At 42.7% G+C, this 26,267-nt stretch overlaps 1 long non-coding RNA gene across 1 annotated transcript; it reads left to right on the top strand.

The window, feature by feature from the left end:
- Positions 1-26,267, top strand: LOC141276110 (uncharacterized). The gene is made up of 3 exons (XR_012325060.1): positions 1-1,587; positions 17,161-17,329; positions 25,674-26,267. It is a non-coding gene; the product is annotated as an uncharacterized lncRNA (long non-coding RNA).

Below are 26,267 nucleotides of genomic sequence, written 5' to 3'. Positions count from 1 at the left end.
CCGCATGAAGAAACGAAGACCTGGTGCAGCCTAAATAAATAAATAATAATAAAAGCCAGCATCTCTACAGCAGCCTGGAAGGCCCTACCTCATTCAGACCCCATCTCTCCTACTTCAGCCCTTACGCTTTCCCTTCATTTATTTCTTTCAGATGACAGCAGCCTTCCTGATACTCCTCAGACTCCCACCACCCCAGAAGTCCCACCTTCCATCTTTGCACTTGGTTTTCCCTCGACTTCAGATGTTTATCCCAGAATTCCCATGGCTCATTCCTCACTTCCTTCTGTGTCTGCTCAAAGTTTGTTCTGACCGCCCCGAGGCAGCACCCTCCTCACCGCATCACTCTTATCCATGTGCTTTGTTTTCATTTCTTTATTGACCTTATATTTATAGTTTTATAGGATTCCATTTATAATTAAAAATTGATTACATATTGAAAAGATAATATTTTGAATATATTGGGCTAGTTAAAACAGATTATAAAAATTAATTGTTTCTATTATATTACTTCTTTCAGCGTGCCTGCTAGAAAATTTAAAATGACATATGTGGCTTGCATGTGTGGCTCACGTTCATTTCTCTTGGACAGCGCTGGCTTAGACCAATGATACTTTACCTGAATCATGGGGCGAAGGGGTACTGGCTCATATAAAATTAGTATACAATTGGGGTTCTGCAAGTATTAAAGAGGTGGGTCATGGCAGTTGGAGGGCAATTAGCAGTGTCGGCTACCTGGGAGTAGGTGTTTGGAATGTGCGTTTTGGAGCTGAACAAGCGATCACAACCTAGTTCCACTATTTATCAGTAGATGACAGCTCTGACCCTCAGTTTCCTCATCTATAAAATGAGGATAACAATATTTACCACATTAGGTCCTTGTGAGAATTAATATTTATACAATTCTTAACACAGCACGTGGTGAGCACAAATAAATGGTAGTTACCATCCTCATTGCTCAAGTCTCTGCCAGTCCCACCTCTGGGCAGACTGTCCTTGGCTGGCATTCCCAGGTGCTGTTGGTATACGTTCTGAAGTTCCAGTTTTCTAAACCACAGTGCTGGAAGCACTTGGTCATCATGGAAAGTTCAGGTTTGAGGTATGTTATTCCCACGATTCAGAATTTACCAAAATTACAGACCTATGGAGGTGATGTCATTTTAGTAAAAGGATCCTTGGCACTACAAAGGATGTCGCAGCGTGTAGTTGGCAGGATTCATTCAACAGATAATTTCGCCAGACACTAAATGTCAGTCTCTGAGTCTATCAACGGTCAATAATCACACTCTCACCCACCCTCCAGGCGCTTCAGATCCTGTCCAGCTTTCTCAGGTTCAAGGACATCCTTAGGACCAAAGCTCCCCGTCAGACTCTATGGTCTGATGCTGGAGGTGGAGCCTGTCTCCAAGAACCTTGCCGATTCACATTGAAGCCAACAGCTTCACCCTCATGGCAGGAGGCTTTCTGGGTGACGTTGATGAGACATGCCCAAAGTGGGGCTCTGCCAGCCTGTCGACACTCATCATGCCCACTACGAACTCAGGATTCTGCTGGGGTCACGAAACATACTTGCTGGAGGAGCGATGCCTGGTCAGTACTCGCTTTTGCTTCACTTACTGGTCCAGCCAGGGCTGGTGGGGAGATGACACGCAGCTGATTGCCAGTTTGAATGCAGCAGCCTGTTGATCTGAAATAATCATGGTAATCAGTGGTAAAACAGGACCCAAATCAAGGAGCGTCACAGAGATTCTCAGAAACACCCCTATTGTGTGATTCCCAGTGTTCCCAGTGATTCCCAGTGTTCCCAGTGATTCCCAGTGTTTTGGAAGAGGAAGATGTTGTTGCTTGTGTGATTTGTCCTTGTTGCTCTCCACCTTTCTTTCAATGAAATATATATACTTTTTAATCGACTTTGAAAGATACACAATATTTTTAAAAGCAATACGTATTTTCAGAATTTTATGACTCCACTGTACTTCCAACAGACTCCCCTCCCTTGAGGATGATGGGAAACACCTTGGTGTATAAAATAAGATCCAATTCTGTTCCTTGTGTTCCTCCTGCCTTTAAATATGTTTCATAGTAATGTGGTCCTGCCATTTCAAGTACTGGCATCTTGTTGAATAAAGTGAGAATTAGAATAAAGGTAAATGTCATAGCTCCTGGACCTTCCTTGGAAAGAATAGTTCTGTCTTCCTCTTCCAGTACTTACTCATAAATGAAGGTATGATTATTTTTAAACTGTTGAAAATTATTACGTAAATTTTCATTTGTATATGTCACCCTTCAATCATATGGTATGTTCCCGAAGGGATATTAATTTCTTTGGGTTTCAAGGGATGGGAATTCAACTCCTTGTGGCTTAAGTAAGAGTTGAGATTTACTGACTCCTGTAAGGGGGAAAGACAGGGCTGCAATGAGGAGATCAAACTATGTTGTCAGGGCTTGCTCTCACTCTCTGTATCTCATCTCATCTTCCCTCTTTGTGTTGGTTTTATTCTGTCTTATTACAGGAGTTTTCCTCTGTGTGGTAGATGACAGGCGTGGGCAGAGGGAATGAGTGGAAAGCAGGTGACCTGGTAGCAGCAGCTACAGACTTTTATCATCCCAGCTGTTGTATGATGAATTTGGCTGGCCTTTGTCCCTGGTTCCTGGAAGAAAGTCTCAAAACTCTTGGAATTTCCTGAGTGATAGGAGTGTCTTTGTAATTCATCTGTAGGTTCTTGGACCACACCTGAGTTTATACTAATGAAGTGACTCATGGTTGGCCCCTAGACAGTTTTAAGATGGGGGCTGGCTGTGCCAGAAGGGCCAACCATGAGATTAGAGGGTTGGAGCTATGAGCCAGGTGATATCAGCCCAACTTCCCGTGGGGGAAAGAGGGTGGAGATTGAGTTCTATCGTATAGCCAATGACCCCATCACATACCTATACAATGAAACCCCAATAAAAACTCTGGTAAGCATGTCAATGTCCTGGAAGACTGACACATCCCAAGGACACAAGAGATTTGCATTTGAAACCTTCCAAGATAACGCCCTATGTGTCTCATCATTTGGCTGGCCTTGGTTGGTATCCTTTTGCTATAATAAAGCTGTATAGTGTTTTCCTGAGTTCTATGAGTTGTCCTAGTGAATTATCGAACCTGAGGAGGTGGTGGGAACCCTGTATTTGTAGCAGAGGGTCAGAAGTATGGGTGGCTTGGGGACCCCCAACTTGCAGCTGGTGCCTGAAGTGGGGGTGATCTGTAGAGGACTGTGCCTTTAACCTATGAAATTTGACCTACCTCTGGGCACTTAGTGTCAAAATTGCACTGTACCAACTTTAGTGCAACTTCCAACATGCAAATGGAAAATTCCACACTAAGACTTTGGTTGGACAGACTGGGTAATGTTGCCACCTTTGAAACCGGAACCACATGGCATAAGGAGGAGCAGTTCTGCAAAGGAGGGGGTTGCTGTAGCAGAGGGAGCAGTGAACTGTGTTGGGTGACAGAAGCAGTAGTTGTCTCCCACGGCACAAATTCTGTGTAATTTTCTGACCTCAGCATGTTGCAAAGACCGTTAGCACCCACCAAATATCCATTTGCCCCCTTACATATGTCAGTGGAACCGAAAGTGGGGTCTGCCTGCTCACCTCTCAAAAGCCAGTAAAGAGGCAAGGTTGGTACAAAGGAAAGTTTGCTTTATTTTGGAAGTTGGCAACTGGGTGGGGGGAGGGCAGACGCCTGTCCAGAGGCTGACTCCCCCCTACCCTGACAATCATGGGCCAAGAGCTTTTATAGGCAGAAGGAGGGGGCTACATGCAGAAACAGCACAGTCAGCACAGTCATCTTGAAATTGGTCATGTGGCGCTCTGAAGGGCGTCATCTTGATTGTTTTAAGTACAGTTAGTCTTCAGTTCCAGGGTCGGTTTTTTCCCATTTTCTTGAGGCCAATTTTTGGAATTGTGGCAGCTTATGTCACGGCTACAGCCTGGTCATCATGTAGTTAACTTCTTCCACCTGGCGGGCGTTTCAGTATCTACAAGACAGCTCACAGGATGTGGCTCAGAATATTATCTATAGCCCTTGAGGAGGAATTAATGGTCCTTGACTCTGCTTAATGACTAAACGATTATTATGTAGTCTTGTTGGACTGTTTTCCTTTGTTACTGCATTTTCTCATTTCTCTGATTAAACTTGGCTAAAGTTTTTCCACAGACAAAAGGCAGGCGGAGCACATGGGGGCGGGGGTGGGGAAGGCCCATAAGGTCCTGCTCCGTTTCAGCAGCGTTCCTTACAGTTAAGTTGGGGCCTTATGACTAGTTCTGGCCAATGGACTGTGAGTGGAATTGATGTGAGTCAATTTCAGGTGAAGGTAATTAAAAGCCTGGAATCCTTTCTTATCTCTTTTCTTTCCTTGCTGCTATGACCTTGGCAGCCAAGTGTCCCAGCTGGCATACCACAAGATGGAGGAAGGTACTTATCCACCTTGGTCTTTGCTGTGTTAAGCCAATGAGATTTGGGAGCTATGGTAGACAGATTAATTGCCGCCCCTCCCCCGCCCCCAAGATATTAGGTCCTAATCCCTGAACCTGTAAATGGAAAAAGGGTCTTTGCAGGTGTGATTGATTAAGAATCTTGAGATGAGGACATTGTCTTGGATTATCTGGGTGAGTCTTAAATGCCATCGTAAGTGTACTCGTAAGAGAGGGGCAGAGGAAGATTAGACATCCACACAGAGAAGATGATGTGACAATGAGGCAGAGACTGGAGTGATGTGGCCACAAGCCAAGGGAATTGATTCTCTCACAGGTCTGGGGTCAGAAGTCTGAAATCAGTATCACTGGGCCAAAATCAAGATATCTGCAGGGCCACATTCCCTGTGACCTCTAGGGGGGATTTCTTCCTTGCCCCTTAGCTTCTGGTGGTTCCAAGCATTCCTTAACTTGTGGCAGCATGACTCCAGTCTCCACCACCATCTTCCCACCAGCTTCTCCTCTGTGTATTCTCCCTCGCGTCTGTGTCTTCTTCTCCTCTCATAAGGCTACATCATTGGAGTGAGGACCCATCCAGATAACTGGTGATTGTCTCTTCAGCTTGAGATCTTTCATTTAATCACATCTGCAAGGAAACTTTTACCAAATAAGGTCACATTCACAGGTTCTGGGTGGACATCTCTTTGGGGGGCCATCCTTCATCCCACTACAGACATCAATGTCTTAGATAGCAAGTCTGGGACAAATAGTGTCTCCAAAATATAAATTCAGTGAAAGATTTTATTCAATGAGCAATTGCCCTTTATCTAGAGAACATATTTTTTTAAGAATCATGAAAGCTATCTTTCTGTTAGTACAGGTATGGACCAATTATTGCTTTATGGAAAATGTACAAGATCCAGTGTGTTATTTGAGAATGTTCTACATTAGGTTGAGCATGTGTCCTATCTAGAAACTGCTTTCTTGGCTTTCTGTTACTGGCCTAGAATGTCCTCAGTATATCCAACATACTGATCCCATCTTTACCATGATGGTTAGCGTGATGCTTGTTATAAGGATGACACGCTGGGTGAATGTTTATGGCTACAAATCCCAGGCTCCAAACACGTCAAAGGAGAGGACAGGCGTGAAATGTTTGCTTATGATGCTAAACTCAAACCAGAAATTGACCTGAAATCAGTTCCAGATATCTCAAAAGTCTGAAATCCTTTGGTTCAGTTGAATAGGGTTAGGATAGGCATGCTTCACATTTTGATGGCTTAAATTCTAAAGTAGTCTATTATTTGCTCCAAAGAAGTAGAGAACTTTAGAAAGGTACACAGAGGTTTGAATTATTTTTAGGTATCTCCATTTAAAAGGAAAACATTTGGAACCAAATTTGAAATAGGTTCAACCAAACACTGTAGAGAGTCTAGGGATCTACCATGTTGAGGTAGAAGGATCCTGCACCTTCTGGAGACCCTTGCACCATTCCTGCCTCTGCGACTGCATTGCTGTGTAAGTGTGTGCTAGTGACTTAATGTCTCTGGGCCTCATCTTTTCCTCAATAAAAGCAGTGTGTTGGAGTAGTTGATCTCGAAGATTCCTTCCAGCTCTAAAAGTCTGTGATTCTCTAAAAGGGGACCTACTTTATGACAGACCACCCAGGTGGAAAGTTAACTCTCGAGGACAGACCTCATCCTTGCGCCCAGAAGAGCAGCAGTAGGTCATTGCAATACGATCACGACCAAGGGCAGACCACAAAGCAAAACAATTGAAACAGGACCTTGGAACTGATGTTGATTTATCTCTAAGATGTGCTTTTCCATTTTCTCTGGCAAGTTTGCTCTCAAGTAGAATTAGCTGAAAAAGTACGAGCTGGCAGGATGCACGCAGGCCCTCCTGCTCGAGGAAGGCTTCGGAGTCCCGGCCCCTCTTGAGAGCACCTTGTATTCATCCCTTTCACCAACGGCTCTTCTGAAGGTTGCCAGCTGGGGCTGTAGACCTACTGCATCTTGGGGCACAGACGGAGGCTTCTTCATCAGGGGCCAGTCACCTCGACACCTTTCTGCTCCATCAGGAGCACCCCTCCCCCTCCCAGGAGAAGAACGTTTCGGCAGAGAATGTCCAGGGCAAGGGGAGCGATTCTAAGGCGAAGGCGTGCTTACAATGAACTGGAGGAGGGGAGGCATTGGATGGTTTCCTAAGGGTGAGAGCAGACAGCCAGTTGCTTTTTGCCAAAACAATATTCCATAGCTCAAGGAATGACACGCCCTTCGAAGCCAGGCGCCTAACATGCTCAGGCCCAGATGACTTCATGTGGGCAGTGACAACTGGCTTTGTCATAGTACATAACTCTTAGCAAAAGGTCTGGCAGACTCTGCGTTTTCCCTGCTTTATAGGTTGGAGGTATGGAAACAAGAAACAGGAGGCTTCCTTTCCTTTGAGGAATGTGTTTCAAACTTGGTAATTTTGAGAGCATTTAAAGTTCTTTTTTCTTAGATTCTTTTCCTTATAATAATTGACACCCATTGGAGGGAAAGAACGAACTATCTTTATCTTGTGATCTTCCATCTTTGAAAATCTTGCGAGAAGATTGGTAGGTCTGTCCCTGTGAGAGCCATGGTAAATCAGTGACATCTGAAAGCAGTCTTCCACGGGAAGTGTGGCATGGGCACTGCTTAGTACCTTCAGGCATTTCCAAGATCACATGCCCTCGGTGACGTGATGCCCAAAATCTCCAGGATTCAGTAGAAAATCACTCATCATACCAAGAAAAAGGAAAATCTCCAGTCGAATGAGAAAAAATATCCACAGATGACACGAACGTGGAAACAACCTCAGGCCAAGGGCGGTGGGTGACCTCACCCCGATTCTGCTCAGAGCGGTCTCCAGGAAATCACCCCTGTGAGGGGGCCAGTGATCTGGGGCAAGGCAATGCTCTGGATGGTGCGGACCAGGTGGCTACCGGGAGAAGGGAGCTCAGTTAGAGATGACATCACAGCCCCCACCTGGGAAGGGGCTGACTAAAGTGAGAACAGAAGAAACTTTGACAGTCAGGTATTTTGAGGGGTTTTCCTACGAGCTAGAATACAAAAATCTTGGTGTGTGTGTGTGTGTGTGTGTGTGTATGTGTGTGTGTGTGGTGTCAGGTTTTATAGTTTGTGTCTCAGTTGCCTCATCTGCAAAAAGTAGTAGCACCTAATTGATTGAATTGTGAAGATTTATATATCCACACGCATAGCGCTTAGAACGAGGCCTGGTAGGAAGTATTTGATACTTACAGGTTAGCTTTTATTATTCATTTGAATTCAGATGCACAGTATATATCAGTTGATTACCATTTATCAAATTCAGAAATTGTTTACCCAGAGTATTGTCATCTGGAAAAGAAGAAACCATTGGCATTTGAAAGCATGTAATGCTGTGGTGAAAACCGATTAAGAGATGCTTGCAAGGAAAATCTTGTTAGACTGCGGTTGAGTTCGTGAGCACAAAGACATCCGCCTTTGAGGATTTTGGTCTAACATGCTCTAGTGACAGTGGGAATGTAAATTGACACAAGCCTTTGAAGGGCATTTTTGCCACGTTTATCGGTGTTTTTAAAGAAAAGGCTTACATCCTTTGGCCCGGCAACTTTACCTCTAGGAATGCATCCAAATGGAATATCAAGGGTACAAGCCATATTTCTTTACAAGGATGATCACTGAAGCATTACACACAATAAGCAGAAATAAGAAACAAAGCAAATATCTAACAATAAGGGCTTGTTTTGTCAAAATGAGGTTACGTACGTGTACGGATGACTAAGCCACCATTACAAGTAAGATTGAATATTCTTTAATGATAAGAGAATGTCAACAGTGCACTTTAAGTGGAACAAAGTCTACACAACTCTGTTTAGTGTGACTTTTGTGGAGTCCGTCCTTTGCCCACTTGCCTTCCCAGGCTTCCTTCACAGTGACAGGATGGAGATGTTCCCGTCTCAAGCATTCGAACAGCACGCCCTCCCCAGTCGCCCCATCACAACCAGCAGGAGGGCACAATTGCCCCGTGGCTCCCACACCACTGATTTCAATAAATATTTGCGATTGAAGTGTGATAGCAAATGAATGCCTGGACTGTGTCCATAAGAAATGAAACAGTTTTATTTTTCTCTTCATCCTTTGATGCACTAGGAGGATGGAACACAAAAATTTCTCTTCTCCCTCCTAGGGGATTTAAAAAAATTAAATTCTCTTTGTCCTTGAGGTTAAGGTAACTTGCATTTTTGGTAGGATTGGTTAAGAAACTGCATGTAGCAGGCCATTAATATCTACCATAGCAAGAACAAGAGAGAGGAAAAGGGTTGAGGAAAGAAGTAGTTTATTTTGGAGAAGTAGGAGTAGACAGGACAGGTATTCTGAGCCTTGTTAAAAAAATGACTGTGTCCCAAATATGACACCAAGAGCCAGGGGGCCATATGTAGGGGAAAAGCAGATGTCTTAGTGATAACTTGAGTGGAACAGAGGACCCTCCAACTTTCCAGTCCCCCTTGGAATTGCATACATTTGCATCCGATTTTAGGGTTTGAAATTTCTTGCTGAAATCACTGCTGAGGGAGGACAACAGGTACAGCTACAGTTTCAAATACTCCAGTTTGTTCAATAAGCACAGTTTATAAAGGATCTTTATTTCCTACTCTTTCTTCCTTCCTTCCTTCCTTCCTTCCTTCCTTCCTTCCTCCCTCCCTCCCTCCCTCCCTCCCTCTCGCTCTCTCTCTCTCTCTCTCTCTCTTTCTTTCTTTATAGTGGATATACAATATTATATAAGTTACAGGTGCACAGTATAGTGATTCACAATTTTTAAAGATTATAATTCATTTATAGTTATTATAAAATATTGGCTAGGGACGTCGCTGTCACTGGTGGTGCAGTAGTGGGACTCTGCGCTCCCAATGCAGGCGGCCCGGGTTTGATCCCTGGTCGGGGAACTAGATCCTGCATGCATGCCACAACTAAGAAGTCCACATGCTGCAACTATGAGTCTGCATGCCACAACTAAGACCTGGTGCAGCCAAAATAAATAAATAAATATTAAAAAAAATAAAATATTGGCTATATTTCCTGTGTTGTACAATATGTCCTTGTAGCTTATTTTATACGTAATAGTTTGTACCTCTTAATCCCCTACCCCTAGTGTGCCCCTCCCCTTTCCATCTCTCTACTGGTAACCACTAGTGTGTTCTCTGTATCTGTGACAGACACCTTATTCTTTTTAGTTTTTTCCACATCTTTATTGGAGTATAAATGCTTTACAATGTTGTGTTAGTTTCTGCTGTACAACAAAGTGAATCAGCTATATGTACACATATATCCCCATATCCCCTCCCTCTTGAGCCTCCCTCCCACCCTCCCTATCCCACCTCTCTAGGTGGTCACAAAGCACCGAGCCGATCTCCCTGTGCTATGTGGCTGCTTCCCACTAGCTATCTATTTTACATTTGGTAGTGTATATATGTCCATGCCACTCTCTCACTTCATCCCGGCTTACCCTTACCCCTCCCCGTGTCCTCAAGTCCATTCTCCACGTCTGCATCTTTATTCCTGCCCGGCCACTAGGTTCATCAGTACCGCTTTTTAAAATTCCATATATATGCGTTAGCATATGTTATTTGTTTTTCTCTTTCTGACTTACTTCACTCTCTATGACAGATTCTAGGTCCATCCACCTCACTACAAATAACTCAGTTTTGTTCCTTTTTATGGCTGAGTAATATTCCATTGTGTATACGTGCCACATCTTCTTTATCCATTCATCTGTCAATGGACACTTAGGTTGCTTCCATGTCCTGGCTATTGTAAATAGTGCTGCAATGAACATTGTGGTACATGACTCTTTTTGAATTATGGTTTTCTCAGGGTATATGCCCAGTAGTAGGATTGCTGGGTCATATGGTAGTTCTATTTTCAGTTTTTTAAGGAACATCCATACTGTTCTCCATAGTGGCTGTATCAATTTGCATTCCCACCAAAAGTGCAAGAGGGTTCCCTTTTCTTCACACCCTCTCCAGCATTTGTTGTTTGTAGATTTTCTGATGATGCCCATTCTGACCGGTGTGAGGTGATACCTCATTGTAGTTTTGATTTGCATTTCTCTAATAATTAGTGATGTTGAGCATCTTTTCATGCATTTGTTGGCCACCTGTAAGGCACCTTATTCTTAATCACACTCTATATTGTTAATCTTCTCTCACTCTTTTTTCTCCCTCTCTCTTTCATCTATCTGTGTTATACTGACCTCACAAAATGACTTAGGAGGCATTCCCTTATTTTCTGAATTCTAGAATAGTTTGTACAAAAATGTAAATTATCTGTTCCTAGAAACAGCTGTTGATTAATGCTTAGAATTTCATTAATGCTTACTAGATTATTAAGGTTTTTCATTTTTTCTTAACTCTGTTTTTTTAAGTTATATTTTTCTAGAAATTTGACTATTTCATTTATGTTATACATCTTATTTGTACAACTTTGTTCCTAAACTTTCTTCCTAATATTCTGTTATGTGTTTTATGTCCTGATTGTGTTTGTAATTTCTGTTTTTTTCTTTATCTGTTGTATTCAAAGTTTGCCATTTTATTAATCTTTCCAAAGGACTTACTTTGTTCTTCTCTCTTGTATATTTCTTTTTAGTTTCATAATTTTTCTTCTTATCTTTGTTTTCTTCTTTCTACTGAATTTGAATTTATTTTGCAGTTCTTTTTCTAGCTTCTGGAGATGTATGCTTATATCATTAATTTTGGGCTTTTCTTTTTCACTAATCTAAATGTTTAAGGGCATGAATTTCCATTTAAGTTTTGCTTTAGCTGCATCCTGAAAGCTTTGATATGAAGTATTTTCATTACCATTCAGTTAAAATATTTTCAGTTTTCATTCTGATTATTTTTGATCTATAAATTACTTAGAAGTGTTTCTTAATTTCAAGTATATGGCAGTTTTAGTGATGTCCTTGTTAGTAACTTTTTTTTTTTTTTTGCGGTATGCGGGCCTCTCACTGCTGTGGCCTCTCCCGTTGCGGAGCACAGGCTCCGGACACGCAGGCTCAGCGGCCATGGCTCACAGGCCCAGCCGCTCTGTGGCATGTGGGATCTTCCCGGACCAGGACATGAACCCGTGTCCCCTGCATCAGCAGGCGGACTCTCAACCACTGCGCCACCAGGGAAGCCCCTTGTTAGTAATTTTTATTGATAGCATTGTTATAAAATGTGTTCTGTATGATACCAATTCTTTTAAATGTGTTGAAACTTGCATAATGCAACACTATATGGTCAGTTTTTATAAATACTCTCAGTAGCTATTAGGTACAATATTCTATCCGTTTAGTAGGTTAAACTTTTTAATTGTTTTATTTTCACATCTTCTATGTCTTTGCTGATTTTTTGAATGCTTGGACTAATAATTTCTGAGAGTATGATATGAAAATCTATTGCAATGGTGGTAGAGTTATCTATTTTTATATTTTCTGTCAACTTTTGCTTTATGTATTTGAGGCCTTGTGATTAGGTGCATAATAGTTTAGAATTATTTTAACTTACTATCAAATTAAATCTTTTATCATTAAGTAGTGTCCCGATACCTATAGCAATGCTGCTTGCTTTAAAGTCCATTTTTTCCCTAAAATTTCCATAACCACAATAGTTTTCTTTTGACTGGTATTCATCTGCATATATATTTTTACCCTTTTCCTTTTAATGTTTCTGTATCCACTTTTTTTTTTTTTTTTTTTGGCAGTATGTGGGCCTCTCACTGTTGTGGCCTCTCCCGTTGCGGAGCACAGGCTCCGGACACGCAGGCTCAGCGGCCATGGCTCACGGGCCCAGCCGCTCTGCGGCATGCGGGATCTTCCCGGACCGGGGCACGAACCCGTGTCCCCTGCATCGGCAGGCGGACTCTCAACCACTGCGCCACCAGGGAAGCCCTCCATTTGTTTTTAATGTGTTTCTTTTTAAAAAGTCTGTTAATTATTGTCTTTAACTGGAGAAATTAATCTGCTCACACTTATTGTGATTACTGAAATTTTGTGTTATAACGCCCATATTTTATATTATTTTGTAATTTCTACTTGTTCTATCATTTCCATGTTCCTTTCTCTCTCCTTTCTTATTTTGGATTGATCGGTTAGTTTTTCTCATTTCATTTCATTTCATGATGGTAGTTTAAGAGTTATGCATTCTATTTCTATTCTTTTCATGACTACTATAGAAACTTAATATACATAATTTATCAAAATGTAAAGTTAATCAACACTAAACCCTCTTTCCAGATAACATGAAGCCCTTAAAGTACTTCAGTTTCAATCACTCCTTCTAACATTGTGGTGTTGTTATTGTGTATTTTATTTCTATTTTTTAAATTACTTCCCAAGAACATTATTATTATTATCTCATTCTTCTTATTTTATATATCAATGTTTTTCCAGATTTACCCACATATGTTCCCCTTTCTTTGTTTTTCTTTCTGTATCTCATTCTTTCTATCTGGAATAATATCCTTTTTTCCTGAAATAGATGCTTAAGGATTTCCTTTAGTAAGGCTCTGCTGCTAGCAAACTCTCTCAGGGTTTGTTTTTCTTAAAAGATCTTTATTTTATCCTGGTCCTTGAAAGACACGTGTGATGGATACAATCTTCTTTTCTTATGCAGTTATTTGTCTTTCCGTTAGTTAAAGTGGTCTGTAACAGATGAGTATTTAGAATCCACCTATCAGTGTGGCTGTCCGCACTTGGAAACAAGTTGCACCTTTACCTAGATGGTGGGTTTAGAGAAAACTGGAACCACCATTCCCCTTCCTTTGGAATAAAAAAAAGGCTCTCTTGCCCAAGTACCACAGAGGTGGAAATGCCCACCTCTTGATTAAAACACGTGGCTCTAAATGTCTTCTATTAAAATGCAACTTCTCATCAGTAGGAAGGAATAGTATTAGTCATTATTCACTGTCAGCTTCACATGGTGAATTAATTCATGGAGTGCTAGGTAATGTTGTCAGCTTGGAGGAGGGCCACATAGGGATGAACAGGAAAATTACTTTTTGGTAGAAGGAAGGGAGGAGGACAGCTAACAAGTGAGGAGCACTGCCCCAAGAAGTCTGTCCAGGAGACAAGGTAGGACAATCTAGATCAGAAGCTGCTGGCAGGAAGGCACTAATTCTTGGTGGTGGGTGCGTGGTAGAGTGCTGATCACGTGTTTCCATGTTCTTGTCAATTCCCAGCTCTGAACTCTTCAGCCCATGCCTTCCCGTTTCTTCCTCAGACACAGCCTTGAGAAAATAAAGTATCAGACGAGAACATTCTCCACTAAGCTGAATTGCTGCTCTCCCACCTCCCTCACAATTTTGCTTCACAAACTTCTTCTTCCCCACTTTTTCTTCTTACCACTTTCTCTTCGATCTTTGCTTTTAATCATGCTTGAGTCACTAAAAATCAAAACCCAAAACCTGTTACTGGCACCAATGTAATACAGTAGTCACTGTAGAAAACTTGGAGAATATAGAAAAGTCCAAAGAAGGAAAATAAAACCCACGAATCAACTTACCACTAGAAGATAGTCACCTTTAACATTTTTGTATATTATTGTTTGACTTTTTTTGTATGTGTGCCCTTTCTCACTCTCTTTATCCACCCTTTTCCCCACATACAAAATTGGGATGATAATGCAGATCAATCTTCCAGTTTACTTCGTCTTCCCACTAAAATACCTTTCTCCGTACTACGTTCCTTCTGTCTTCCTTTCCTCATAAACATCAAGAATCTACACTCCCCGTCTACACTCTGTCTTCTCCTTCAGTTCTCAACTCTTGAAGGCTGTATTCTACACCCCAAGCCCCCACTCCCCAGCCCCCACCAGAAGTTGGCAATGCTGTCAAAGACCTTGGCACTGGCAAATCTAACAGACCCTTTTTCCCCCTCATTTTATTCAACCTTCAGTGAAAGTTGTCACTATTGATTACTGTCTCCTGGAAACTCTCTCCTTCCTTCATTTCCATGAAAAGTTCACCTTGTTCTTCTTTTTCTCTTTCCTTCTTAGAATACATCTCTGGCTTTTTGGGGTAGCCTTACTTATTAAGTGATGGTGGTCTTCTGGAGGTACCATTCTCCAGCCTCTGGACAATCACATCTCTGTCAATGATTTGATCTCAAGTTCAGACTTTTCTCCTGAACTCCAACCACACAGCTCTGGATGTCTCACTGGCACCTCAAACTCAACAAGACTGAAGCAGAACTCATATTGCATTGGGAGGATTTCATGGGCCAGAATGGAAATAGCGTCCATCATTCTGCCCACATCCTTTGCCTGGAACTCAGTCACATGGGTGCCCCTAATGCTGGGAAATGGAGTAGCTGGATGCCCAGGAGGGAAGGGGATGCAGCTGGAAGATCAACCAGCCAGTCTCCATCACAGCTACCCGTGAGGAGCATGACATGGAAAAACTCACCAAAGGGGTGACTTCAGCAGAGTCTACTGATAGACAATCGGAATGGCAAAATGAGAGCTCCCCAGAAATAGTCTTTCAGGGAAGTTTGGAACTGACATCATTCTGGAGGTTATGCAAGAGAAGCTAGAAAACAAGGACAGATATTAAAAGCAGCACATGAAAGATGACTTGCTTATTCATGAAGCCGTCCAAGATGAGCTCAGTGAAGGAGCATGAGGTCATTAGGGACGCCTCCAAAGCGCCCAGATGCGGCTTTTCTCTCAGCACAGAGACTTTCAATGCTGTTTCGGGAGGACACCAAGACAGCTGAGGCAATGCTTTGGGCACGCTTTCATTTCTTACTGTTCATTTTTTTTTTCCATTTCAGTTGCAACTTTGAAAATGTTTTATGCTTTGAGATTTCTGGTCTTTATCAAAGATAGCTGAAGTATTTCAGTTCTGTTTTCAGTCTTGATGCCTCTCCTAAACTCTCCCGATCTTTATTCTTCTATTTTTTATTGCCAAGTATCTTCTAGAAAGCGTGGCTTCCGAAGATGAAGGAGGATCAGCACAAGCACAGCCTGGATGCCTGTCCTCCCTGCGATCTCTTTGCTTTGAGCCATTACCTATTAGCTCTCTGTGAAGTGTAAGGCATCAGTCCCATGAGACCAAATGATGGGCTTGACAGATGGAAGGAACATCCTTATAACATCTGTGAATACTTCCTTACCTGCAAAGCAAGGATGAAAGTAAACATGAGTCATTCTTACCAACCATCCTTCTCCCTATAAAGACGCTTAGTGAAAGATGTCTTTGAATTACCTGGCCAGTAGGTTTCCACATATACTAAACAATAGTCTTTAAAAGTCTACATTGATTTGATCGTAATCAGGTCTTCTTTCTCTACCTTTTCATTCTCCCTAATGAAAAGCTAATCTTTACAGCTAATGTTACATTGATCTTTACACTTCCATGAAATGAAATTCCCTCATGTATAAAGTGAGTAGAGAATACATTCTCTACCTTTTTTTCCTCAGAGTAACTAAGACGCTTAAACGATATCGGTGACGTGAACATTTTGTGAGAAGAATAATAAGCTTTGCAAATATACGAAAGATCGTCATTATTATGATAGATAGGATTGAATGGAAAGAACATGCCCGAGACTTTGATTTGTTACAGACACGATCAGTACCAGCTTGAGTGTCTACTATGTTTTATGCATAGTCTCATTTAATTTTTACAAACTTTGAGTCAAGGCTCAGAGAGGTTTAGGAACTTGCCCAAGTTCCCGTGGTTGGTTGGCAATAGACTCATAGACTAAGGCTACGAATTGAATCCAGATCCCTCTGGCTCTGGAACCTGGGTTCTTCACGGTGACTTCCTGCTTCCAGACACCACGAGTGATGTCAGTAGTGTGAGTGCATGAAATCTGGAGCAGATCTCAGGAGCAGAGGCTTTTAATCATGGGTAGCATCTGACTCATCTGAGGAGGCATCTCCAGAACACAGTTACCCAAATGCAGCCCCAGAGATTGGATCTATTAGGTCCTGGGAAGGGCCAAGGTCTCTGCATTTTGAAAAATTTCCCCAGAAGATCCAACCATTCATCCCTGTTTAAAAACCCCTATACTTAAACGTTAATTAGTTGAGTACAAGCAATGTGCCAGTCTTTATGTAGGCCCTGGGGCACAGACATAAAGAAGTCTGACTCTCATTCTTAATATCTTATATTTTAGAAGAGAATTGATTATGTAGACTTTGCAACAGAGAGCACTACGTGCTCATGACACGTGCAGTGCTATGGGATTGTGGAGAAGCAAATGCCAGACTTTGCCTGAGAACCCAAGAAAGCTTCTCAGAGGAGGTTAACACTTGAGCTGATAAGTGCTTGAAGAGCACTGGTAAGTGATAAGTGCTTAATGAGCAAGCACTTATCAGTTGGAGAAAGATGGCGTTTGTCAAACATGCGATGTCTGGTCTGTTGGACCAGCTCAGGTCTGTATGGAAGATGGTGGTCACTTCAGGCTGACTCAGACCTTGATGTCAAGGCACCAGACATTAAGACACTGACCAACAGTTCAGACAGGACCTCCAGGGCAGGGAATAAGGCTTATCCTCTTCCTGAGGCATCAACATACTCCCAGAGTTGGTCACCTAAAGGGAGCCTGACTGCACTCTCAAGAGGCAGATTAGAAACCAGGAAGCTGAAATTGCCATTTACGGTGAGAAATAATACTGCCTTTTCCTGCCGTCAGCAAACATGCAGGAGAAGCCACTGGGAAGCAGAGGATCGCCAGACGCGCACAGACACAGGAAGGACTGCCCTCCTCTGCTTCGGCAGCCACCGAGGAGGACACGCTCCTGGACACCCCCTCCAAAGGCTACAGGCCCTGCTGCATCCACACGTCAGGAATAGCACCCCAGGTAAGTTGAAACATACACCTAATTCACAGGCAGCTTTCCACCACAGCACTGTTGGCAGGAAGGAATGGCCTAATCCCTGCAAAAGACAGAAATTATTACCTTTCATTTGGTCCATCTGTACCAGGAGATCTGCCTTCTGCTGATGCCTTATTCAGCTTAATATCCAAAATTAGCATACACAATATGGGGACGCAAAGCTCGATAACAAGGATGAATAATAAATGAGAATGTTGTTGGGTGGAAGGAGGGGGAGCCAGCGATGGATCCTGAGCCCCCAAGAGTTCAGCTGAGTGTCAGCAATTTACCAAGGGGCTAACCCACAACTGGATGGTACAGAAATGTGGCTTTATTTACACGGCAAGACCCGAGAACCGGCTTTCCCAACATGGTCAAAACCCTGCTGAAATCCGCCTACCCAGGCTGGGGAGGCGTCCAGTCATCTCAATAAACAGTAACCCAAATAAGGCCTTATTGCAGCCGGGTGTTCTCATCCCAGTGCAAGATGTCTTGAAGCACATGGTTCCCAGGGCAGAAGATCAGAGAGAGCGCTGTAAATTACCCAGCAATAAGAACGATCATTTCCTTGGGCTGTTTTTAATTGACAGCAGCTGTCCACCCACCCCGGGTCTATCTAGGATTTCACAACTCGGTGTCGCCACTTGGCACCCCAGGGTCACAGTCAGCCTCCACACAGACCCCCTGGAGGGATGGAGGGATTCGTGTGTGTCCTGCTTTCAGTCGTGTCTAACAGTCCCTCCAGTGAGACCCCCTCCTGGGCCCTGCTGTGTCTTGGTCACACTGAGCAGACTATTAAAATCTGAAAATCTCGGAGCTCTCTGAGTTTCTACTACCCATCTGCCTTCTTAAAAGATAATGCAAATAAAATAGTAACGAAAGGCTTATCATAAATTTGTCTGCTCAGAATAAAACCACCTTAATCAACCATTTTTACATAAAACTATGTGGAGTATTAGTGCCACTAATGAAACTTTTTTTCCCATAGATCACGTAAGTTGAGAAAGGTATGAATGCTATACTGAACTGATAACAATTCAGTTTTTTTTTCTTTTTTTTTTTTTTGCCTCTGGTGCTGCCCTGTACTGCCATTCACTTTTGCCTTCATGAAATACTCACTGAAACAGAAGAAAATCTGCTTATGGGGGAGTATGAGGATTCAACAGGAAAATGTACACGAAAATGCCTATTTCGAGCCTTGCACACAGGGTACTCAGTAAATATGTGTTGAGTTGAAATGATTTTGAAAATAGAATTTCTATTTCATAAATGTGACACTGCCTCTAAGTACATTTTTCACCCAAGGATTCAGCAACCGTATTTTGGGATTCCTTGAATTTAACTGACTCAGGATCAGTGGATACTGAATATGTGTCTTATGACAAGAAGCATCAGGGTAGCTGGTGAGAATCCTAGTAAGAAAACCCACTTAGCAAATTCATTTCCAGAGCAGAAGCCACATTTCTTCAGCTCAGTTGTAAAATGTTCGTCGTGGGAGTTGTTTCCCTGTCACTGGGGCCGGGTGATGTGGCCCCTCGTTAGCGTCTATACCTGAGATGACTTATAGGCCCCCCTGCCTCTCGAGGACCAATGAGCTGTCAGAAGGGAGGCTGCGGTTCACGAGGGAAGGTGAGGGGAAAGCTCTTGGTATAAGTCATTACGAGCTTTGGGATCACAAAAGTCAGTTTTAGATGAGGCTCTGTTGAGTATCCAAAGGGCTGGAAAAAGAAAAATATAGGAAAGGAAAGGGAAGGATGCTTTACACCAGATTTATGGAACTAGTGTGTGAAACACAACCCAAGTCTGAGGGCCTGCTCTGGAAAGGGAATTAGGCTGAATGGACTCTTATAGATGGTAGTGTTTTCAGCTTAACTGAGAAAACTCTAGGCAAGATGGCTTTGGACCCATCTAATAATACTTCCAAGATTACTCAGCTTCCGTGAGCCCCGCTGGTGAATGATAGCAGCTCATACTGTTTGCTTCCTGTGTACCAGGCACTGTGCTAAGAGAGTTACACATACTTTCTCCATTACTCTTTGCAAAGAGCCCTGTGAGTTACGTTTAACTGTCCTCCTTCGTCTAGACTCCACTGGGTCCGCAAGAGGTTAAGTAACTTGTCAGGCTGCACAGGCGTGGAAGGGTCTGGAGGCAGCATAATCTCTGAACCTGCCTCTCTGGAGAGGATTAAGGGAGTGATGAGGGTCTCTGCGGCACTCAGAAAGGACCAGCGACCAGCCTGGTCTCCAGTATGTTCTAGTCAGTGGTGGCGAGCTGTCCCTTTCAGGCGGGTCCCCTCACAAACACGTGCATGTTTTCTCCTCTCTCGCCCAGCTGCCAGGATTTGGGAACTAAGGTGAGGAGAAGAAAGGAGTGATTCTTTGGGCCAGTGAGAGATTCTCTAGGGCCTAGTGGACCCAGCTCAGGGAAACTCCTCCGAGAATGTCAGGGGCCCCAGCTCTGCAAAAAATGGAATCAGAGACTCTTACGATGTTAAAGTTAAAGGGATGTTTGCATTCAGTTACTCCAACCCATGAGTCCATCTGAAAGCAGTGGGTAGCTGCCTGAGGCCAGAGACGGCAGGAGATCAGGTCTCTCCAGAGCTCTGGGGCGGCTGATGGAGGAGCTCTGAATGCCACGGGCGGACCGCTTTCTGCTCCCGTCGTCCAGGCTGCATGGAGTCAGGCACTGTCATCATCCTGCGGTGAGGTCGTGCCCGTGAAAGCAGAGCAGGGGCCTGTCAGGAGGCACCTGGGAAACGCAGTCTGGATTCATGTTGAGTATCAAGACCCCGGGTAACCAGAAGTCCAGATGCCTCTTTCTCCCTGACATGAAAGTGTGGGTGTGAAAGTCTTCTTGGTATCTCCAGATTCACTTTCACTGCCTTTACCGAATGTACAGGAGATTCAGTCACTTGGAAATAAGCTCAAGAGAAGAATGAGAATTATAGCCTATTCTTTATTTTCCAGTGTTAGGTTATTCTGTTAGTGGATGACCTCCGTCTTTTCCTTCTCTATCACAGTATATGATTTCTTTTTGTGTGTTTTTGCATTTTGGATACTGCCCTTACATTATATGATAGTGGAGGGAAGGAGAACGGGAGAAGGCCCAATCAGCTGGTCCCGGTCCATGATGGTAGGGGAGGAGGTTCGGTGTCAAGTGGTAGGGGATGTGTTAGTGCAGTGAGGGTTGAAGACCACCAGTGCAGGTAGGGGATGTGTTAGTGCAGTGGGCCGTCCACCCAACAGTGTAATATTGGTAGGGATTGCTCCTTGTTCAGGGTAGCCAGGCACAGAAAAGGGCAGAGGGAAGGAGACCAGAATGGTGCTGAAGGGGTAAGTGAGGTAAGCCCAGAGGACAAACTGCAGAGGGCCGATTCTGGGCAATCAGGAGAGAGCTTGGGGCCCCGGAACCTGGTTGAAAGAAAGCAAACATTGCAAAAAGAGGCAGGGCAGCCAATACCACGTTTGCTCCTTGAACTAGCTTTGTCAATGGTTAAAGCAAGTACACATGGATTTCACTTTACTCTTCACGAAAGCAATATTTTGTGATGACAGGAAAAACTTTAGACTGAGTGGTCCTGGAGAACGAGCTTCTAGTCCTGATTCCATTAAGTATTTGTGTGACCCTGGGGACACTACTTAACCCCTTTGAGACTCATTTTTTTAACTGAGGTAACGCTGATTTATAACATTATATGTTTCATGTGTACAACATTATAGTTCTACTTCTGTGTATCCTACAACGTGTGCACCGCCACTAATTTACTTTCCATCCATCACCGTAAAGTTGATCCCGTTTACCCATTTTGACACCCCCAGCCTGACTACCCCTTCCCCTCTGGTAACCACTACTCTGTTCTCTAGATCAATGTGTTTGCTTTCGTTTGGCTTGGTTTGTTCATTTATTTTGTTTTTGTTTATTAGTGTTTTAGATTCCACATTTGAATGAAATCATACGGTATTTGTCTCTCTCCATCTGACTAATTTCCCTTAGCATAACGCCCTCAGGGTGCTTCCATGTTGTCCCAAATGGCAAGATTTCATCCTTTTTATGGCTAAGTAGTATTCCATTGCATGTACAGACCACATCTTCTTTTCCCATTTATCTGCTGATGGGCACTTATGTTGCTTCTGTATCTTGGCTATTGTAAATAGGGCTGCAATGAACATAGGGGTGCCTATATCTTTTTGGATTAACGTTTTCGTATTCTTTGGATAAATATCCAGAAGTGGGAGAGCTGGATTTCATGGCAGTTCTAGCTTTAGTTTTTTGAGGAACCTCCATACTGTTTTGCATAGTGTCTGCACCAATTTACATTCTTACCAACAGTGCACAAGGGTTCGCTTTTCTCCACATCCTTAACAACACTTGTTATGTCTTGTCTTTTTGATGATAGCCATTCTGACAGGTGTGAGGTGATGTCTCATTGTGGTTTTGATTTGCATGTCTCTAGTAATAAGTGATGTTGAGCATCTTTTCATGTGCCTGTTGGCCATCTGTACATCTTCTTTGGAAAAACAAGGGTCATTTTTTTTGCCATCTGTAAAATGAGACAATTGCATTGGATATGCCTGGGGATTTATTTCAGCTCCAAATTAGGATAATCGTGACCATTGAAGTCAGCACAATTTATGATGCATCCGTGCCTAAGGAGTCTTTCCTCAGGGCCTCCATCTGGTGATGCTGCAGGTGTATTTTTGGTGTGAAAGCAGATGTCAGCTCGGAGAATTAGATATGCCTTTTACACATCTTAGCTGATACATGTCACGCAAACCCCTGGGTGGCCCAAAACAGACAGTGGAGTGAATCAGGGGCTGGGCTGACTTGCAAAGCTGACCTGGAACGTCCACCTGCCCAGACATTTCTGTGTCCTCAGTGCTTTAAAAATCTGGGTGAGCAGAACGGGTGTTTGTTATATTATCCTTTCTACTTTTCTGTATGTTTAAGATACTTCATGACAAAACTGATCTGTATTTACTTAAGAAGATGTGAGACGAGCACCCTGGTGTGGTGAGACAGCCGACCGTATTTTGGAATCTGTCAGGCAGGCAGGCTGAGCAGAATTAAGAGTTTTTGGGGGCTCAGGACTCATGGTAGTCCCACCCTGCCCACTCCCAATACAGGTTAGACCTCCCTGACTTTCCTTCTCTGCCTCTCTCCTCCAGTGGGACGTGGGCGGGCTGTAGCCCAGGGTGCTGAGGAGATAAAGCCTGAGCTCTAGGAGCACCCCACTGTATCCCACTTCTGGGCCTTGGGCTGGGACTGGAATTTTCTCTGGTACAGTGGAGCTGTGCTCAGTTACGGATTTCCTGCAGTCCTGAAGCTGCTCAGGAGAGAAGGAAATGGAGGTGATGATGCAAATGGGAAGAGACGAAAGGCCGAGGGCCGCTCATACTTCCTATGGAGCTATAAGCGGTTGCTTTTCCAGAACACAAATATTTATAGCAGACACAATAGCGTGAAGACAACAAGCATTCCAGGCCACATACGGAAATGGAATTTATGGATTTATGTGTCTGTTGAAGACCTTGGCGTTGTGGGGCGGGAACTGGGGAGATCACTTTCATACAACAGAGGGGCCCTTTGCTCCCAGTAACATGTCTTTAAGCATCTTCTCATGGAACTTGGCAACAGCACTGAAAGCTGAAGATGAAAAATTTAATAAAAAGGATAAACCAGTGACTTCAACTGCTGAGAATAAATCCACAGTCACTCCTGCCTGGAGACCTCCCCGCTTTATAGAAATCAATTTCTTGACAATTTCAGTCCATTTTCCACATACGTCATAAGAATCTTAGAGATGTTCAGCGAGGCTAACCCTCCTTCTTTCCTTTCCTTTAAACAGAGAAGGCGCATATTAGAAAGCAAACGTCCTTTCCTTTCCCTTAAGTATCGGTATTGGAGGAAGTTGGCGATTCTAGAAACTGAAGTATGAGTTTAAAAGGATGTAGCTAAGGCACTGCTGGCATAAGAAATGTGAAGTGGGAATTTTCTGCTGCCAAACTTTATTTTATATATTAAATTACAAACTATTTCCCCCAATTATCCAGATTATTACTTAAATTCTTTTTGGTTGTATTGTTCCTGCCTAAATTCAGGGTAGTTAAACTTTGGACTCTATGTCTTAAGCTCTAGTTTAGACCTTAATAAAACACTTAATTCTTTTAAAATGAAATTAGGATTTAAATGCTTCTTAGCTTGGTCCTGAAACTTGGCATGCTACTCTCTTAAGGGACTTCAAGTTAAAAGACTTCCAAAAACCCAACTCTCTCTCTTTTCCAAATTAGACAAACTGTTTCCCTCACTGCCTTCATTCCGTGGATCCAGAGTAAAATTCATTGAATTGCATTTTTAGGTAACTGGTAAATGGTAATAATTTCTAATGTATTTGTCAGAGATGTCTTATTTGATTTAATTGAATTTATTTTTTTAGAGATATCCAATTTTAGACTGTAGTGGAAAGACAGGCTGTGAAGTCACACAACCCTGGATTTGAATGCCGACTTTAGCACATGCTATGATCTTGGTAAATTTTCCTATCCACTCCAAGCCCCAGTTTTTTGTTTTTTGTTTTTTGTTTTTTTTTTTGCGGTACGCGGGCCTCTCACTGTTGTGGCCTTTCCCGTTGCGGAGCACAGGCTCCGGACGCGCAGGCTCAGCGGCCATGGCTCACGGGCCCAGTCGCTCCGCGGCATGTGGGATCCTCCCAGACCAGCGCACGAACCCGCGTGCCCTGCATCGGCAGGCGGACTCTCAACCACTGCGCCACCAGGGAAGCCCCCAATTCGTAATTTTTGATGGCAAAAGTAATGTGTGTTCATTGTAGATAATTCAGAAAATATAGAAAAACATAAACATAAAAAAATTCACTTGTTATTGCACCACCCAGATATAACCCCTGAGAAAACTTTGTGGTATTGCTTTCAGATTGATTTATAAATTACATATGTTGAGAATGTACCAGAATACACAAATAAATCTATCATGAACTTTTCCCACTTTTCAAGTCTTTTATGATGTTATCTTAGTAGTTAAGCAGTTGTTATAGCATGGATTTACCAATATATATTTAATTTATTACCTATTATCCAATTAATATTATTTTCTAGTTTTACATAATTCAGTGGACGCATATAAGAATAGCCTTGTAAACAACTATCATTTGTTAAGCATTTATTATTTTTTAGTTACTATGCTAAACATAGGACATGCATTGCTTTGATTATTTTTAAATAATTTATTTTATTGAAGTATAGTTGATTTACAATGTTGTGTTAATTTCTGCTGTACAACAAAGTGATTCAGTTATACATAGGTACATACCTTGATTATCTCAACCCAATTTTTGATTTGATATTTTTAGTCCATTTAATGGATCAAGAAAATCCATCAGGCTCAGAGATATCCAGTGTCACAGAACCATTAAATAAAGGAGTGGGAATTACAACTCAGCCTTTGTGATAAAGTCCTGCACATGGAATTTTGGGGTCAGGGATATGAATATTTACAAGGCTTTTGAGACATGTAATAAGCAAATTGCTCTCCAGATGTGAATTCACATGAGCAGTAAACCAAGTGCTTTTATTTTTAACAGTTTCCAGGGAAGGAACTTCTGCAGCATCTCTTCTTGACTGTCTCTTGACTATCTATTTTGATAACTCTTCCAGGCAACAGGCTCTTCTCTGTAGACCAGCTGAACTCCACCGCTCCTGGCTTCAGTAATTCTTTTAAAAAGTGAAGGACAAACCAGTTTCCTTAATACTTATTCTTTGAACACTGTAAAACAGTAGTTTAAGACATTATGTTCATTTATTGATAGGTTCACATGATATCTTTTTCCAGAAAATTGTGGGATGGTCGTGATAACCCTCAAACATTTTTGTTCTATTCTTTACCTTTCCTATGTAGGGTATATTTCCCATCTCCTTTCATTTTTTTGCTGATTTCTGGGTCTTCTAAGCTCAATTAAAAGAGCAAAGATCTAAGTTAGACATAATACTATCTCTATTCTGAGACCAAAACTGATGGTAATGGAAAAGTCATTTTCTGACTTTTGAAAGCAACTGTCTTTTCACAGTTGCATTTCTTCCTCCTGAGCTCTACCTGTCGAATCTTTATCCTCTGTGCATATGTGGTGCTATTTTTTAATTTCATTCCTGGTGAACTTCATCTTGTTTTTTGTTTTTTCGGGTTTTTCCCCCTTCGAAACATTTGTTTAACTCATCCTAGTGACTGAATTCCGCATCTCTCTTCCAAGATGTTAACTTCCCTGCCTCACTTGGCAGCATCCGTCAAGTTAGACGGGTGTGTCCTCCATTCTTTCTTCCAGGTCAGTGACAAAGAAATGCAACCACACTCACTGTGGGGATGACCCCTGGCAGACGTCACTGGCCGCGGTCTCTGGCGAGTGATCGGTCATGAGCCGTGCGTGGCTAACTCAGCTTTGGACGCAGAGATATAAGGTTATCAGCCAACTACAACCCCATGAAACTTGCCACTGGCAGTTCAGATGCTTATTTTCAGAAGCACAAGAATGAAAACTTGAACAGCAGTTCTCTCCTGGAGGAAAAAGAGCTCTGCCTGCCACTCCCTTACTCCGTGACCTTGGGCAGCCCAGATCCTTACTGCGCGTTAGCTCCTTCCAGCCCTTGAAGGGCTTGGATGGCTTCACTCTACAGTTCTACTTGGTTCTAAAACTCCCCAGTTCTGGGAAAGGGATGGACTGGGAGTTTGGGGTTGGTAGATGCAAACGATTACATTTAGCATGGATAAACAACAAGGTCCTAATGTACAGCACAGGGAACTATGTTCAATATCCTGTGATAAACCATAGTGGAAAAGAATATAAAAAAAGAATGTATGTATATGTATAACTGAGTCACTTTGCTGTACAGCAGAGATTGACACAACATTGTAAATCAAC

Source organism: Tursiops truncatus, chromosome 12 (assembly GCF_011762595.2).
Source record: "Tursiops truncatus isolate mTurTru1 chromosome 12, mTurTru1.mat.Y, whole genome shotgun sequence".
NCBI lineage: Eukaryota > Metazoa > Chordata > Mammalia > Artiodactyla > Delphinidae > Tursiops > Tursiops truncatus.
The sequence above is the reverse complement of the archived record's forward strand: the minus strand, read 5'-3'. Positions and strand labels throughout refer to the sequence as shown.